At 32.0% G+C, this 19,463-nt stretch overlaps 1 protein-coding gene and 1 long non-coding RNA gene across 2 annotated transcripts in view; both read right to left on the reverse strand.

Moving 5' to 3' along the window:
• LOC138329825 (tropomyosin-like) overlaps positions 1–19,463 on the reverse strand; it is a 1,360,115-nt gene that overhangs the window by 1,260,445 nt on the left and 80,207 nt on the right. The window lies entirely within an intron of this gene.
• Positions 7,214–18,793, reverse strand: LOC138330079 (uncharacterized). Its single transcript, XR_011209521.1, has 2 exons — positions 18,486–18,793; positions 7,214–9,466 (listed from the first exon to the last, which is right to left on the reverse strand). It is a non-coding gene; the product is annotated as an uncharacterized lncRNA (long non-coding RNA).

Consider the following 19,463-nt stretch of genomic DNA (forward strand, 5'->3'; position numbering starts at 1 on the left):
TTTTATTACACAGCTATTGCCATCGGTCGTATTACTCGGAGTCGCATTTACATGGTGCCTAACGGCAGAATGAATACGATTTGAATAATGGATTTCGAAGATTGGTTGGAAACGTCAGTAAGTATAAATAATGTATATGTGTGTTTTTAAATTTCGCTAAAGTGTAAAAGGAGGTATGTGATGGAGTATCCAAGTCTGTCTTCCTGCTTGTCGTCCGTAAAGATATATATATATATTTTTTTATTTTGAGTTTTTGCTGTGTATGTATCACATACCTGGATACTAGTTCACAAGATCACATCACGTATTTAATATTACAAATATAACATGGAAACATATCAAACGATTTGTAAGTGTTCCATTTCAGGCATTTAGATATCCAGGACAGAGAGATATCTGTGTTTTACTTTTACGACGTCATTGTACCAGTAGAGAATCAATGCTTTTGTATCAAGTGATGAGTATTCCAACGGGTTTACTGACGAAATGTAATGAATAAACAAAGGTCGATATCTTGATAGACACCCGACCTTCAGCAAAACCGTTCAAAGTATAGTGGCGGGTGATATCTTTAAAATGTCGAAAATTGGACAAAATGAATGGTTTAAAACAATAACCAAGCCTCAACGGATGGCCAGATAAAACGTTGAAAATACGACAAAATATGTCCTCCATGACTGTTAAGATGATCCCAGTAGGTGAATAAAATGCCTCCAAACACATTCCTACAATGGGGAATAATTCTCACTCACGATCAGTAGTTGGATTGTCTGGTTCTTTCACAAATAATCTATCTAATAGAGTGCTGAAAAAAAAACTTGGTGTTACAGATATTGTGCCATCACACATTATGAGAACGGTTGTATCAATTCCGTTCTATGGAAAAGCAGTCATATCGTTGTAGAATGATACTCACAAATCCGTTTGTCCCATGCTTTGTTTGGACATTTCATTTAAAGCCTGGAGGTTGTTCAAACTATTTATATGAAAATAGAAAAATATGTTTTAATGAAAGTTTAATTATATTTCAGCATAATTTTTTTTCCGACTTCTTATATGCGAGTTTATGCACAGGGATTCCTGAAAGTAAAATGTAAAAAGAAACTCTGTCACCACAAGCCTCAATATGGGCAGTTCCATGACTATTGACCCAGGTAACCAAGGTAGCCAATTAATATCAGATCGAAGCCTACAGAAGATACATCAATATGGTCATCTATATCATGTTTGGGGTTACACCCTACTCCAGAACTACTTAGAATATTATGTAAGTCTCTGTCTATCGGTTAAAAGTATATCAAATGACAAACAAAAAATCCCTTGCGTTGTCTTCCTCACGTTCCTGTTCCGAACTCGGAGACACCACCAGACGTGACTCAGAATTGGTTTACCATCAGGCCAGATAGAGCATCGATAAAGGATAATCGATAACGGATAACGAAATGTTCGGAGACATCAGTGGGGCACAGCTCTCTCAATGCTATCTTTGAGCATTGGCAGAAATAATGCCTATGAGCGATTTGAACGTATGCAGTTTTTCAACATTTACTATTTTGTGTTTTTGAACGCAGATGCAAGTGGAGATGTTGATGGTTTTGACATATAGCTGAAATAGTACGCTAGAGCACATAGTTTATGGTATTTGTACTGATCTATTTATTATCCTCGTATTAATATATTTGACGTGCTGATCTTATTTATCATCTTGTCTTAAAAGCCCGGACATACTTCAAATGCTTTAATTGCACCGATGGCGTATTTTAGAAATGTAAAGAGGAAGAAAAGGTACGTCAATTTGATATAAAACGTTATGGAAATCGTTTTACGCGGGATAAAATGTTGTGATAATAGCGGCATTTAGATCACTTATTAAATGTAACTACGCTGCTTCTATCATTTATTTTAATTATTTGCTGTATATATAGGTAAGACCTAGTCACTTGCGCTATTTATTTATATTTGTGAAGAAGATTTGCTTCTCATTTTGACTTTGACCAACAAATGTTAAACGAGTTTTCAAATTTAATGCTGGCAGAATATCTAAGACTAATTAAGTTTTGACTCATTGTAATAAGGAAGCGAAGTTACATTAACGTCATAAAAAAAATTTAAAAATGTTTTGAGTATGAAGTACGCGATTACTATGAGTTCATTTACCATTAAAAGTTTCTCAAAAATTACATTAAAAAATGTTTGTTCAATCACAATATATATGAAAAACATACAAAATAATATTTGGAAACGGTTTATTCAGAGGTCCTAATGAAAAACTTTAGATTTTGTCCTATTTTTTGATTCAATTACGTAGATTATATTATTAGAATCATAAAAACCAATACTGTTGTAGATTTTGTCAATGTGCTATTGAAGGGATGAATTCGTTGTCTAATCAATAGTTCTGTCAGTTTTCAGATCTACGTTACATCCTAAGCTATTATTTATTTTTTTTTTTTGTTGAACTTTGCCGAGTAAAGCCGTGTTTTGGCCGCCCGTCCGGCCTGGTCTAGGTTCTATTTCATAATATACGTTTTCATATCTGGCATGCTCAGTGTACCTAGGGGTCGCCCATACCAAGATAGGTCAATATTACCTGTATTTACCTTTGACAAATTTCAATAATGAGCATAGTCCTTTTTAACAGCCAGGGTGAACATAATAAACACCGACCTTTATGAGATTACACTACAAAATTTCACGAGGGCATCAAAGGAATTAACGTATCAGCAATTTTGGAATGTGTGTACATGTATACTGTATCAAGTGTTGTGAAAATGTTCAAATGATGACAAGAATAATTGAAGGAAATAACATGGCTGACAACTCGTCTAAGTTCAAATCGCCATCGTATATGAACGTCAGTATTTTCTAAAACAATTGTTTTTTAAAAAACGAAATGTTTTAAACTAAACGTGTACTTTTGTACCCGCGTTATGATGATAATGATACGAGAATTTGAGGTATACAACATTTTATTATAAATTTTATAACTATTTAATATGATTGGTAAAATTATACGGTAAAAAAATGTTATAAATGTACAATAATTTTACAGAAAAAAGCTGCACCTAATTAAATTATATAAAGTACTATTTTCCTATATTTTTTTTTTAACGATGCGAATTTACAATTTGTCTAAAACTAAATGCAGTACAAGAAAATCTATGGGTTTTAGGAGTTTTTAAAATCTTTATACTTAATATTTAAATATCAAAGACTGTGATAGATTATCATCTTGTATGCGGGATACTTGTTTTTAGTGTGTCATAATTAGCAAATTATAATCGCTGAATAAAAATTTTACATTATAAAATTTAAACTTTTATACCGTATCACAGTGTACCAAGACGTACCTATATAGACTATAGAATCAAAACTAAAATAGATTTCTTGAAATCTCCTTGTGGGCACAAGATTTCATAGTGTGGTGAATGTTTTGGAGGCCGCTGATTGGGTATTCAGGGCGAATCAGTTTCAAACGTTTAATATGTGGGTTGGGCAATAAATTCCGATCTTTCAAGTCTGTTTCTGACAGGGGGGGGAGGGTAATCGATATTGGAATTAAAAAAAAAGATAATTGGTCAAATTTTGGTGGGGAATTCAACATAAGATGGCACTCCCAATATTAAGGTTTAACATGATGGTAGATTTTATTTTTTATTCAGATGTATGTGATATGAAACATCATTATATGACCTTCTTCAAAATTAGTTACGTGTGACCAGGCTTGAAAACTCCATTTAACCTGGACAGTGGCAAACGTTAACATTGTCGTCTATGGGAAATCATTTGGTTCTGTAGTCTCTATAGGATGACAACCGGATATGACGTTTTCGTCATTCATCGTCCCTGGACACCATTTTTCTGAACCCAATCTGCATATTTTTGACTGGAAATCGAATGTTGATGGTATTTTGCATGTACTTTATACATATTTGATAGTTATATTTAATACGGGGTCATTTCTGTCTCAATAACAACACTGTTATTTGGGGAATTCTGGTAAAAAAGTTCACATTACACATATGTTGTTAATAAAGCTAAGCAGATGTACCAATATCCTAGAAAGTGATTATACAGAAGATATTTTTGTAACGATTATGACACCGAGGCTTGGGACAATCTGACACAGGGGCTAGGGGCCCTTGCAGAGGGGGTGGTTTAAAGAAGTCTGCTGACTTAGAATAGGATGTGTATTTCAATGATATTAAGTAAACTTCTCTGAATCCGCGTGATACACTGTGCTTAGGAGTTATTCAAACCAAAATTAGGCTTTAGGCATTATCTCTTTCCTTGTATTTTTCTATTTCTAATAATTACTATAATTATATTTATGTGTATCTAACATATCTTATGTATATATTAATGAAATGGATAATGTTGTTTGTAAGATATCCAGTATATACTTCTTTTTCAATCTTAAGTGTTTAAAACCGGTCAGGAATGGGTTATACGTCCAGGCTGTAGGTCGGTGGTTTTCATTGGGGTACTCTGGGTTCCCACAAGTAATTGACACATCCTTAAAAGACCATGAAACCTAATCAGTCTACATAAAACACAATTTGTTTTTGTGTTCAGCTACTTTTACGCATTCATTTTAGTCATTTCTTCTGTTTCAACCATGCTTTGTAAATTGTACCTTTTAGGCCGACAAGTTTAACAGTTAATTCCCAACTTGGAGACACCGCCAAGGGTAGTTAACTAATTTCATGAAAATGTTAGACAAAGTTGCCTTTCCATAAATGACCTGCTTATTAATTCGTGAGCATAATTTATCTTTTTTCTCTATGTATAACTCTAAAATATCAGTGATATTAATTACTTCGAAGTGAATAGTCTAGTGAAAGTTGAGTTGTCTACTTTACACTGTCTGTAGGCCTCTGGTGAAGGGGTTCATTAAGAAGACGGATGGTGTAAATTTAGAGATGAAATGTGTAATGCTTTCGCAGCCAGATCATAGAATTGACTAGTTTATATCAATATAGTTCTGATCAGCTCTTTTGGGTTCAACTTTTGCTCTAGAATTGATCTTATCTGTCCTTGAAATCCTATAGAGGTTAAATACTTTACTTTTTTTACATCAATTGGTATAAATTTGTAATTTTGGACTGAGCTTATTTAGAAAATAATAGCAAATTTGGGGTTTTTTGCGGCTGGTTTTTGGCCACATTTTATTAGTTGCACCATAATTTGTTTTTTTTTTTTCAGATATATAATGACATAATATGTAATAATCATTTCTTTATGCTTTGTTTACTAAGTTATACTTCTATAGTAATGAGCTAGTTCTGGAACTTTGCTTTGCTTTAATACTCAGTTCTAGATATGCTTTGGTAGAAATTCAAAAAATGTGGGGTGGGGTAGAGAATATGAGTTATTTCCCCCTGATCTTCTAATTCATTTCAGTTGTTCACTTATCCCTGCAGTACACTACCTATGCTATAGATAAGTCAAAGTCAAAAGTCTAGGTTCAATATTATTGAGGTATTTTCATTTCAAATTTGTTTCAATTTTGTTTCATGATATCAAAACTCCAATCTTGTAATCAGACCTTATGGATATGTAGCTTTTCAAAAATGATAAATTTGAAAAATAAAAATGTAAAATGTTATATCTTCTCATTTTTACCTCCCAGGACTGCGAAGCAGTCCGGCGGATGTATATGTATGGCCTGGCAAATTTAGTCAATTGTTGCCTTGTGGACAGGGTTTAAGCTTTGTCGTAGGTAATAGACATGTTTGTAATGTCAGATTGTCTAAAACAAAGCACCATTTAATTTTGAATAGTAAGTTTGAACTATAAAGTGAGCAATCGGTAAATTTTGATCAAAATTGGGCCCTTTCAGGTCTGTATACCAGCTATATATAACATATTCTGCAACGCTGCAGAGTTTATGCCTTGTAAGTGATAGCGCTGTTTACGACTGTTATGCCGTCTGCTGAAGTAGCCTACCTGTACTCCAACTGACCTAATATTATCTTTGTCGGCCCACATAAAGCAGTATTTTTTAAAAGACATCGATTCCAATTAGGGAAGTACGGTTGACATACAGCGTAAACATGTACAAGTATATAAGTTAGGATATTAGTCTTATATATTCAATATTTTAAGGAATAAAAAAATGATGACAAGACTGTAATGACAGAGGTCAGGGTTGGTGTGAGTGCATACAAGTGTATGTTTTTGGCTACAGTCACCTTTCATATGTAACGTGCAAGTATCGATGATATTACTTTTGATATAATTATGTACATGTAGTACGTCAAGTCTAACCGTTAATTGTCACCTTATACTAGATCACTGGTTCGATTAATGCACGAAGTTACGTATACAGGGTATTATTGCATTCTGGTTAATATGAACATATGTCTAGTCGTACTAGATACAATGTACAAGGATCCCAAAGGTCGGCGCACAGTTTTTCCCCAGTCTTGCTAAAATCTGTCGACAATATATTGCTTTGAAATACAGCTTCCACGGTATTTAATATTTCAATTTACAATTGTTTCAAACTTAATTAAGTGTCACTTTTGATAATTATCTGAACATTCTTGAAGTCTATACATTTTTGACTGAATTTTGTTTAAAATGACAGCAAAAATATCTGATCACTATAAGCTGATACGCATTAAATATGTATTGGCTCATGCACACACAATTACTGTACTATATCAGCAAACATATAGTATGTCTCTTTTCATTTTTCATTTTTTAGCATTTTGTAATGGAAGTCGTTCATAAAAAGCCTACGGATATATATATTGATTTCAATTGTACTCTTTCCTAAGAATAAACAAAACATTGTGATAAAATAAAACACGACTACTTGATGCTCTGTTAGTTTAAGCGGAGTTAATAAGGTAAAAACAATCACAGACAGAGATTTTACAATGATCAATCAATTTATTTTACCAGCAAATATAGTAACTCATTCATATTAGGTTATTGAAAATGTGTTTAACATGTACATTTAAAAAGAAACATGGCAAACTGGACATGATAAAGGTACAATCTAATACTAACGTGAAAAAATGTAATTTTTGTTCTCAAAAACAGTCATTGTACAAGAATATTATTTTTTTCAGACTATTTCTTCCTATTTCCTCTGAAAATGTTGAGTTCACACATATGTGATACAGATCTTGCATCACCCTTCTAGCTGGAACTACTTCTGAAGGGGGATTCCCTTTTCACACACACACACACACACACACACACACACACACACACACACACACACACACACACACACACACACACACACACACACACACACACACACATACATTTTATGGGAATTCATTTCTAAATACCATGCTTGTATCTTAGAAGTAGGTTCCATATGTGCGTAATAGTTTTACGTAATAGATAAGTTCCCGAGAAATCTTGTTTAACCAATCAATCAAAACATTGTTCTCGCTCGTGCGATCGAATATTTAGCCGCTCATTCCAGTACAAATGACAATATGATTTCAGAAAATAACTAGAAATGAATCTACTCATCTTATATCAACTACAACAGTACTATCCAAATAATTTAAACTGATGTTACACATGCGTCGGACTAAACAATAGCAATATCTCAGGCCTACTCAATAAAACGACAATACCAACATACACTTGTCATCGTATACTTGGATATGTTTCTTGAGCATTTACTTCTAACTTTTCATTGCATCTTTTAAACTTGTATATGACGTATATCTTCCTTCTCTTACTACACAAGTTGCTTTCAGGAAACACAGTTAAATTCCAAATGGCACATGTTATTGATACACTGACCCCCAACATACTTTTAAATGAATGTATGACGTGCTATGACGTAGTGACTATGTTGGGATATAGTTATGAATGTAAAAATATTAATTGAAAAAATATTTTGTGTATTTGTTTATTATAAACACTTTTACAAATTCTCAATTAAATGGTAAATCGATCTTTAAATAATCAGAATTGAATGCATATTACACACTACATGAACTTTCATGTGATAGGCATATGGCAGTTTAATTTATGATTATTATTATATGGTGGTTTTGTCATCATCAAACAGTCATACACTCAAAGTTAGCCAGACAAAATTGTCCATATGTGTTGATCTGGATTGCAGGAAATTCAAAATATCATTCAGGGTTACGCACTCTCGTGGAATGTCCCTCTGCCCAACACACGAGTGCGGTCCAACTCGTCAGATCAACATATATGAATAGTATTGCATACTACTCATATATGTATATGCACTACTCAAAGACTGTATATCATTAACTAGTTACCATTTTATAACAATATAATAATCAGTTTATATCAATTATTTACCCCGTTTCAATAATGTTATACTACATATACTTCGCTTTTTAGCAGCCAAATAACATAACTCAAGTAGACGCTTGATCAGTGTGGGTAAATGCAAATACAATCATATGGAAATATATGTATACAATGAGTCAATAATACATTGTAATTACGTTTTACAATTGATCACAAACATATACAGATATAAACAATATCATCAATGATGTTACAGACACAATATACTTTACTTTACAAGTAATTAACAAAAACATCAAACCTGAAATATGAATTTTGCATAAACATTAAATATTATATTTACTTTTATAATTCGTGTTCGTGCTGGTTTCTGATTGGTTATTAGATTTCTCAGATATATTGATCAAATGCAGTATTCCGGAAACATGGGTAAAAAGCACGCGACTTTACTGAACTGAGCACAGAAATCTCTCTCACGAGTCCAGCATCCTGTGTCAAAAACAATGATGGTAATATCCTTTTAGATGTTATGTCATGATGTTTATAGCATATAGCGTTACAGGCTTTTTTAAAAATCCATGACACCAGATTAATCTATTGTGACGTCAGTAGTCTGCAGCTTATGGTGGAAGACTATAAGGTTTGTGCGATTAACGATGATCAACAGAACAAGCAACATATACGATAATGTCAGACGGGAAATTGATCCAGCGGTAACATTTTTCTATTCGACCAGTTTCAAAACAATAATCATATATAATAAGTATCGACCTGTTTTCAGGTGGATACGGTGAGTTATTAACCCACGAAAGTGATATTACCTTATGCTTTCGGCCTCGGTTGATATAATTTCATTGTGTTGATAACTCATCGTATTTACATGGAAATAGGCCAAAACTTGTATCATTAATATACAGCTATGAGATATTATATACAGATAGTTTTGCAGTGTGCCGTGCCAAATTTGCATAATCGATACAACACGAAAGGAAAATATAATCGACAATTCATTGTCTAAACCAAAGAAAAAAAAAGATGATATTAAAAAGTGTAAATGTGGGGTTAACACATAGCGCCACTAAGACATGGTATTTCTTCTACACACAATGCCATATAGGTGGTCAATATTGATGATGTATGTGTTGTCTGTGATCTTGTTGGACATCACCGTTCTTTCAGCGTGTCACTCTTTAAACCATTTCTAAAAGAGAAGAAGCGTGATGGTATTAGTCATCTCGACGAATTTTTTTTCTTTGATGCAAAATTGATAAAATATCATACTAAATATTGTTAATATTGTCGAATGCAGATTTGTCCATGAAGTTCGTTAAAGGTCCGTGTTTGTCTTGTATGTTACCATAAATATCCAACGCTTTTGAATCGGCTTACATGTAAAGTCATCTTTAAAGACTTAAATAACATAGTCTTGAAAATAACTTTAATATATCTAACGATTATGTGATGCTAAATCGTGAGAAAAATACATAATTTAGGGAGCACAATATGTTTATGTTGATAGGTAAGCTAGACACGAGGTCGATATATACTAAAACGGAGTAAGCGATAGAAATCGACAAAACAAACCACCATTCTTTGCCTTTGTCAAATTATATCAAATCCTTATTTCAATTGGAAACAATTTAAAGGAAAGATGAAGTATCTAAATTGATCTGAAGATAGCTTATGATTTTACTCATATATGTCTAAAACATCAATTGATTTAAACTAAAATCTCAAATGCTGAGCATTGTTCACTCAATGCATTGAAAGTCGTCATTATACCATAGAAATAGCATGGTTACATTTGCCTACCATCATGATAGTTAAGCTAGCGTTGCTTATTTCTTGTAGCAATAGTTAGTTAAGGAATACTATAGCGGGCGATCTGATAATATATTTCCACCCAAATTACATTAATATTGCCCTTGTATAACAAATGGGTAATATTCCGCTTATATTCACATGTTTATATACACGTTCTGGAATAAAATACAATGTAAACGTGTATAAACAGCATCCATCAGCAAACGGCATGGATTAATACACAAATAAATCCTGAACCAGCCGGCTAAACCTTAGGTTTTCCCTGTCGTTATTACTAATTAGGATATTACAATATCAAACTATCGATTTAACGTTCTATCTACTTAAATATTTAAAACATTCCTTTAATCGGAAAGTGTCAGTTATTTTCTTCGCTGTTTTAATGTCTTTCATTAAAAGTCGTTACCGCGGAAATAATTTGTGATTCTGTAGTGATAAGTCAGATTTGAAATTGATTAGCGGCGTGCGACTAGTGTTGGTATCTTCCGTAGCAATGTCAACTTATCCAGTTAATAAGTATGCGTCGATTTCGGAATTAGTCGTACCCATATGTTTCAAATAAGTATTGTTCCTTTTCCCCTTGATTTGTCGATATTGTTTTACAACAACTAATCACTATAGATTGCAGTATATACAATATAAGGAACTAATAACGATATATAGATAAGTAATTCATAAGGTAAGCATGTTGCATTACCAATTGCAGTACGTAGAATATAAAGAACTAATATATATATATAACGATACACAGATAAGTAATTTATGAGGTAATTATATCGTCTCATATTTTTGCGAGTTGACTTAGCTGATCACGGCGAGATCAACTATATTCAGCTGCAAAATATAACTGTACCTCCGAAGATGTGTATGCCACAAAGACGTGTAATAAGGCTACGCCGACTTACTAAAATGCAAATACCTCAACAGGTCATATGACTCAAAACGTCGACATACCTATCTCGGTAACCATAACACGGGTTACCATAACATGACATGCAAACACGATGTCAGAAATATGTCGTTATTTTGGATATCCTATCTTGTTTAATAATATCTTTAATCCGACGTTCACTATATTATGTCGGCTTAATACATGTCATTCAGTGCATTTCAATAGCATAGTTTATGTCATACGTACATTATTTCAATGATCTAATCAAGTTATCCATATGACTATATATTACCTTAATATGCATTGCATCTGATATTATGATAACAAAATTTATTTCAATTTCGAACTTTATACAGTGACACAGGTAACACTGTAATATAGATCTTCAAAGGTCATGTTTGCTCTTATACGTTAGCATAATTATTATCGATGATCCTATGCTGTTAAGAATTATCTACAGATAAATTCATCTTTAAAATTAATATTACATAGTCATAAAAATAAATTCCATATATCGCACGATTATATAATGCTAAATTATGAGAAGCATATTTTTACAGAGCACAATAAGTCAATATATACTAAACGGAAAAATAGAAGACGTCCAAACAAGCCGCCAGTCGTTGTCTTTGTCAAATAATGTCATATTGAAATTTGGAAACAACATTACACTAAGATGAATTATATTTATTAATCTGAAGATAGCTTATGGTTATACTACCATATACAACGGTATATCTAAAACATCAATGCATTTAAATTTTAAACTTAAATGCTGAATATTGTTCAGTCATAAAATTACTTAATACGTTTGAAAGTCAAGGTATTAAAAGTTGACATTATATCATATGAATATCCCTACCATCCTGCTATCTAAGTAAGCGTTATGTTATCTCATGTCCCAATTGTAACACGTAAACTTACGGACAACATGATTATGTACAAGTAAATGTAAACTGAATTACATTCATATTGGATTTATAATACCATTGGGTATTAAACAATTAAATGCAATTTAAACGTTGGGTATTTTACACAGTAAAATGCAATTTAAACGTTTACAAACAACACCCGTCAGCAAATAACATCGATAAGTACCAATGTTGTAACGTTTCCCCTGTCATAAATACTAATGAGGATATCAAAATGTCAAAAAATCGATTTAACATTCCATCTATTTAAAGTTTAAAACAGTTATTTAATATAAAAATACTAGTTATTTCGCTATTTTGACGCCTTTGAACAAAAGTCGTCACTGCACAAAGTTATTACTGATTTTGTAGTGATAAGTCAGATTTGATATTGATTAGCGTTGAGCGACTGGTGGTGGTATCTTGATTAGCAACGACAATGTATCCAGTTACTAAATATACTTTGATTTCGGAAGTAGTCGCACCCATATGTTTCAAATATGTATTGTACGTTTTTGCCCTTGATTGTCTTCCTTTTTTTGCAAAACTACAGACTGCAGTACATAGGATATAGTTTTAATCTAATAACGATATATATTAGATAGGTATTGCATAGTATAATTATGTCGTGTCATATCTTAAAAATTTTTCATGTAACAATGTCTTCATGATGTTTTATTGAGTTTAAAAAAGATGCAGACTGAAAAACGGAACATTTTAAATTGATGACGTCGTCTTTCTGTCGGCGTAACATTCAGTGCACGGACCCGATATGGAATCCCTTGCTAATCAAAAAGTACTGAAAAATAATGCTTGAACTTCATACTGTTGATAACTTAGTATCTCAATTTTATATTTATCTTGCAATATCTACAAACATTTTTTTCAAAAACAAAGATTTCATCTAAAAAGTACGTGTGATGTGTGGTTTTACGCGATACATAGCAATATGTGGTCAGTTTTAACCATTTTTTCTCACCAATCTGGCATAACTTATAGATACGATGAAAGTCAGGAAAATGCTGAACAATATACACAAATTTATCATTCATAACATACCATATTAACAATACAACGGCTCCATAAATCAACAGATGCATCCACGGAAAATTGCTCAGTCCCACGACTTGACGTTGATCGGTTTCACAAGCACCTGTGCGAAACCGATCGGCGATTTTACCAGAACACACGGATAATGGTCCTCAATTTTGCAGTTAAAAAACTCTAAACCCTTACTCAAAAATGTCAAGAAACATGTTTACAGTGATTTCTTTGACTGTATTCAAAAAATTAATTAATTCAGCAAATAAATCTTGCCGACGACAGATAAAACTATTTATAGTAACGGGGATTTCCCCGGACTTTCATTTCTAAAAGTTACATGTATTGAAGCACACGTGTCCGACGCCGATTATTTTCTATGGTGGCCCGCATGTTTATAGCTAAATTGTTAGTATTGATTGACTAGGACATCTTATGAGTGACACTGTCATAATCACTGAGGACCTAATTAACATGGTTGTGTTATCAGCCGATATACATGTAGATCTACTGTACGTACGTGACACATGTACAATGTGCATGCGTGTAATGCCGGACACGATGCGAAGTTTCCTGAACACAAAAATTCGAAACATACATTGTACCTAATATGCCGTAACCTCATCGTAAATATTAATTTGTATCAATACCAATAGAACTAAACACATATACATAAGCTACATGTACATGCCGTGTAAATATAAAAAAAAACATTGATACGATATATATACCCATATATATTTTGTGATTGGAATACTATATTAACTTCAAATACTGACTATGATATTTTATCTTTATTTTAAATATATACATTTTGTTTGATATTTAGAAAATTACTGATTACAAGTAATGGAAATAAACAATTCAAGTGTCAATGACAAAATATATTAGATAATCTATAATGATATTTAATATCCAGATCATTTTTTTTTTTAAATATGATTCTTCAAATTTTACTGTAATGAATTTGTTCTTCAAATACAAACTAGAAATGTCCTCCAGGAGGAGGTCAGCTAATTAATCCAGTACAGTTTAGCAATAATAGTCTATTGACATGTAAACAAAACATATGAAATGAAAACAAAGGAATCTATGTTTTGAAATTTTAGGGGGATCCTGACACAAACACAAAGTTCTACATTTTTTTTTTACAATTCTTCAAAAAGTGTTCCAATTTGGATAGATCATGTTAACTTATGTAGTGAAAGTTGCAGAGATACAATCATTTAGAATAATGACACCTTTCATATACATACCTATACATGTACATCATGTATAGTACAGATAGATTCAGTATCAATAAAAATTCTGCTCTTAATCTCAAATCAAAGATTGACACATGCAATGTACTATTTGCACTAAAAACATTAAAAATGCAGGTTGTCTGATAATACAAATAAGTCAACTGAATCTTATACATCATCTTCTTTATACTGCATATGCATTTACATGTAATCCAAATTATGGTTTTCTGATGGGAAGTGACAGGGCAACTTGAGCAGAGATACAAAATGTATAAACATATTTTGCCTGTAAAGTTCTTCATGCTTCAATTGACACAAATGTAAAATATTATGCTCTGTGATAGAGATACTATTGATATTTGTCCAGAAAAAGATTAGGCTAAAAAATGTACATGTATGTTACACAAATTGGAAAGGGGTCAGATGTATTTAACATAACCCTGTAATGAGACTCAGCATTTTCATCATATCTTTCTGCTTTCTTTATTGAAATAATCATATATGATTTTTGAATTGTTTCATGTTGAAATAATACATTTTTTTATCATAGCAAATCATTTGTAAAAAGAGCATATGTCAGAAAACAATGTTCAGATACATGTTTATGGATTTATTCATAGCTATATCAAAAGTGCACATGTAGTAAAAGTGAAGTCAATTCTTTGGAATTGTTATCACACAAGTATGACTAAACAAAGACCACATACGTGTATGACAATACATAACATATATACAGGTAGACACTGTAGTGTGTCTACAATCTGAATAAGACATAGTACATGCAATGCACATGCTTATGTAGATACTGCAATATGGTCAAGACATAACATTCATATATGGCAAAGATATGAATCATATATGTAAACACTGCAGCGTATCATTCATGTGTAGACACAGCAGTTTATCTACAATATGGTCAATGCATAAAACATATACATGTATAGACACACAGTGTATCTACAATATGGTCAGTACATAACACACATATATGTGTAGACACTGCAGAGTACCTACAATATGGTCAGTACATAACACACATATATCTGTTGACACTTTATTGTATCTACAATATGGTCAGTACATAACACACATATATCTGTTGACACTGCAGTGTATCTACAATATGGTCAAGACATAACACACATATATGTGTAGACACTGCAGTGTATCTACAATATGGTCAAGACATAAGACACATATATGTGTAGACACTACAGTGTATCTACAATATGGTTAGTACATAACATACATATATCTGTAGACACTGCAGTGTATGTACAATAAGGTCAGTACATAACATACATATATCTGTAGACACTGCAGTGTATCTACAATATGGTCAAGACATAAGACACATATATGTGTAGACACTACAGTGTATCTACAATATGGTCAGTACATAACATACATATATCTGTAGACACTGCAGTGTATGTACAATAAGGTCAGTACATAATATACATATATCTGTAGACACTACAGTGTATCTACAATATGGTCAGTACATAACATACATACATCTGTAGACACTGCAGTGTATCTACAATATGGTCAAGACATAACATACATATATCTGTAGACACTGCAGTGTATCTACAATATGGTCAGTACATAACATACATATATCTGTAGACACTGCAGTGTATCTACAATATGGTCAAGACATAAGACATATATATGTGTAGTCATTGCAGTGCATCTACAATAGAATATGGTAAATACATAAAACATACATGTATAGACACGACAGTGTACATGTATCTACTTTATGGTCAATACATAATTTAACACATATACATATGCATGTTTGTAGACATTGCACTTGTATAACCAATATGGTCAAGAGATAACACATATATATATGTAGACACCACAGTGTATCTACAATATGGTCAAGACATATCACATATACATGTATGTACACACTGTATGCAGTGTATCTGCAGTATGGCCAAGACATATCAAATATACATGTATGTACATGTATGTACACAGTGTATGCAGTGTATCTACAATATGGTCAAGAGTCAATAACACACAAGTATGTGCATTACATGTAGTCCGCTAAACCTGCCTATATTATTAGGCTTCTTTTTTATTTTGCCAAATATATAGACAAAAAAATTTATTTAAAAAAGCCTAACAATATACACAGTTTTAGCGACGACATTACATGGTATCTACAATATGGACAAGGTATACATCACATATACGCATATATGTACGATGCATTTTTTTTTTTTGCAAATGTATATAAATGTATATCTGGGAAAAAGTGAGGGCTTCTACCATAATATATATATATATATATATATAAGGTTGTCTTTTTGGTAACCAAGCAATATAGAACTGGACATAGAACACACAGATAATAAATGATTAATAGAGATGGTTTGTATTTCTATCAAATATAGAATATGTATATGCGTTTTTGTCTTTAAAAAAATAACATGCAAATTATTATGAGCACATGTACATGTAGAATACACAAATTTTGTCAAGAAAAAGAAACTAGCATTATACAATGTTGGTAAGTAACAAATTACTGCAGTATACTATGAGAGTACCGCATTGCATTTTTTATTGTGTACAAACATCTTAATAAATATTTGTAAGCCAGCTTGCTACAATGACATACAGGTTATGATGTTGGTTTTTGGCGTTCCAAAAAATTGAAATAATCTGAGTATGAATATAAATATTTAATATTATAAACAGTAACATGTCAAACAAACGATTTTGCAACACATTACATTTTTTTCGATATTTTAGTCAACTGGAAGCCCGTGAAAATGGTTCTATCAGTGTAAAATCGCATTTTTCCGTAGTTTATATTTTGGTTGCCATGGTAACATTTTTTACGCAAAAGATTAATGATTTGATACCAATTCTGACCACGTTCTCTTTTGAAATTAATACGAAAGGTAAAAGATCACCAAGCCTGTTAAATATAGAACAAATTTTCTCTAGATGAAGCAAGACATGTGAAACACTAATTTAAGCATTTTCAAAAATCATCGGTTTTTAATTTTGTTGGTAACCATGGTAATATTCAAAATTAAATTGAAATTATGGCATTCGATAAAATTTTTTAACCTTTCTGCAATAATATACTTGATTGTTAGGTTGATAAATTGACATCTAAAAAACTTTCATTGTCTTAAGAGTTATAAATGTAAGAAACTTTAACTTTTTTGTAAAAGTCCAAAATTTCGGTTGCTATGGTAACGTAATTAATGTGAAAACACCATTTTTCTTACAAAATTTGAAAAGGTTGTGATCTGAAGTTTCTAAATATATATGGGTTGATTACCAAACATATTGCTGCAAAAGGGTGAAAAATCACTTTGAAAGAAAATGTCAGATTTTCGAGAACTCTGCTAAAAATTCTTGGGAGTTAAGGGGTTAAGTAATATATAGTAGATTCCTCTCTCACTTATTTTAAATCGAATGTTTAAAAAATCATGTCGACCTAATACATGTCAGTCAGCGCATTTAAACACTAGTTTCTGCCAACAACACATTTTTATTGATGTATGCAAATGCATAGTAATTATGTTATTCATATGGATTACATCATCTTGTTTGTGGATCAATTCGGGAAATATGTTAGTTGTATAACATTAGAAAACTTAATAAGAATCATGACAGCCGTTATGTTCATTGCCTATGACATTATGATAACAAAATTACTAATTTATTTTAATTCAAAACATACAACATGCGAAGAGAGAAACGACGTTTATGGAACGAGAAGATAATATAATCATTAAAATTATGACAAGCAATAGATACGTCACTTCCTATAGATACAAATTAACAAACTACATTGTTCTATTATTAAACAACATCAGTTACATATGTACATGAACACCGGTATCAAGTATTGACATGCACTTTGACTAAATTGTCTTTTATTCCAATAATAACTCTACGGTATTGCAATTCTAGCAAGGTATATAAATAGACAATATTTTAAAAGTCGAGTGGATGTTTGTCACGTATTTAAACCAGATCATCTGTGAGTAATGTACGATAATAAAAAAAAGTGATGGCTAGTCTCAATAAGGTAGATATCAAACAAGACAATATTTCAAAAGTCGCGTGTGTGTTTCACATTATGATCAAATACCAATTTATACAGTGAGTTAATGCCATTTCAACAGGTAACATTGTAATATTGAAACGGGTTTTGAAAGAAACGAAAACGTATTAAACGGTAGCATTCCTGATCATTAATATTGTATGCATGACCTTATACACTTAGTCCTAAATGCTAAACTAGCCATAACTACAAAATATACTTACCCCACATTTCGGGCACTGCCACTCCTAAATTAAAGATAAAGAAAGATAAATCGATTGTGTGATAATGTGAACATATAAAATAGTTATTTTTGTTGTAGTTACAAACCGTTGATAAATATTTCAATCAACAGTTGTATTTTGTCCTGTTGGTTTAATTCAGTAACATCATTGGCATTATCACACAAAAGTTAGATAGTGTTAACGCGGTGTTAAATTTAGTTCTGGATATGAATTGATTTTACAATATACAGAGACATCCAGTTATACAATACAAACAAATAGAGTTGCAATAAAAAGTAGTACGGTCCAAGTACGCGTGATATCAAAGACGTTATTTCATTCCTTTGTCTATCTCTAGGTGGTTTGTGTAGGGGACCATAACAACACTCTCGCTACATACGAGTTATCCTTGGTAACGTCACATAGCAAGTTAACATAACATGTGGTATAGTAATGGTGTCTATGGTGATACGTGTTATTAGGTCCATCCAACAATGAAAAATCATCATCATACCATATTATATCATTTCGGATGGAATGCAAATTATTGATACAAACCCTTAATGTTTCATCATTTGTTTACGGTTTTTGGGATGGTGAAAGGGAAGTAAATGCATATTAATTTAAATGTTGGATTTAATCATTAATTACAATTTCGATTACTTTCTCAATACTAGCTATGTATGCAATGAAACATGTTGATATCGATCGTATTGACAATGTGTACCTGTAATGACAGATTTAGGTAGTCCTAGACTTATTAAAGAGTGTACTTATCTAAGTGTTAAGTGGGAATTTATCTCCCTTGGAAAATTACATATCTACATACCTGTCTAATACAGTATCACTACAATTCATGGTAACTCACCGCATATATTGCAGCAAAGAAATTGAGTCTTGTATGTTCATGTATTGCTTTTTTTGTTTTTTTCCCCATTAAAATAGTTCGAATACTTGACAGGTTTTATTACTAAAAGT

The sequence above is a fragment of the Argopecten irradians genome, chromosome 8, assembly GCF_041381155.1.
Source record: "Argopecten irradians isolate NY chromosome 8, Ai_NY, whole genome shotgun sequence".
NCBI classification, from domain to species: Eukaryota; Metazoa; Mollusca; class Bivalvia; order Pectinida; family Pectinidae; genus Argopecten; species Argopecten irradians.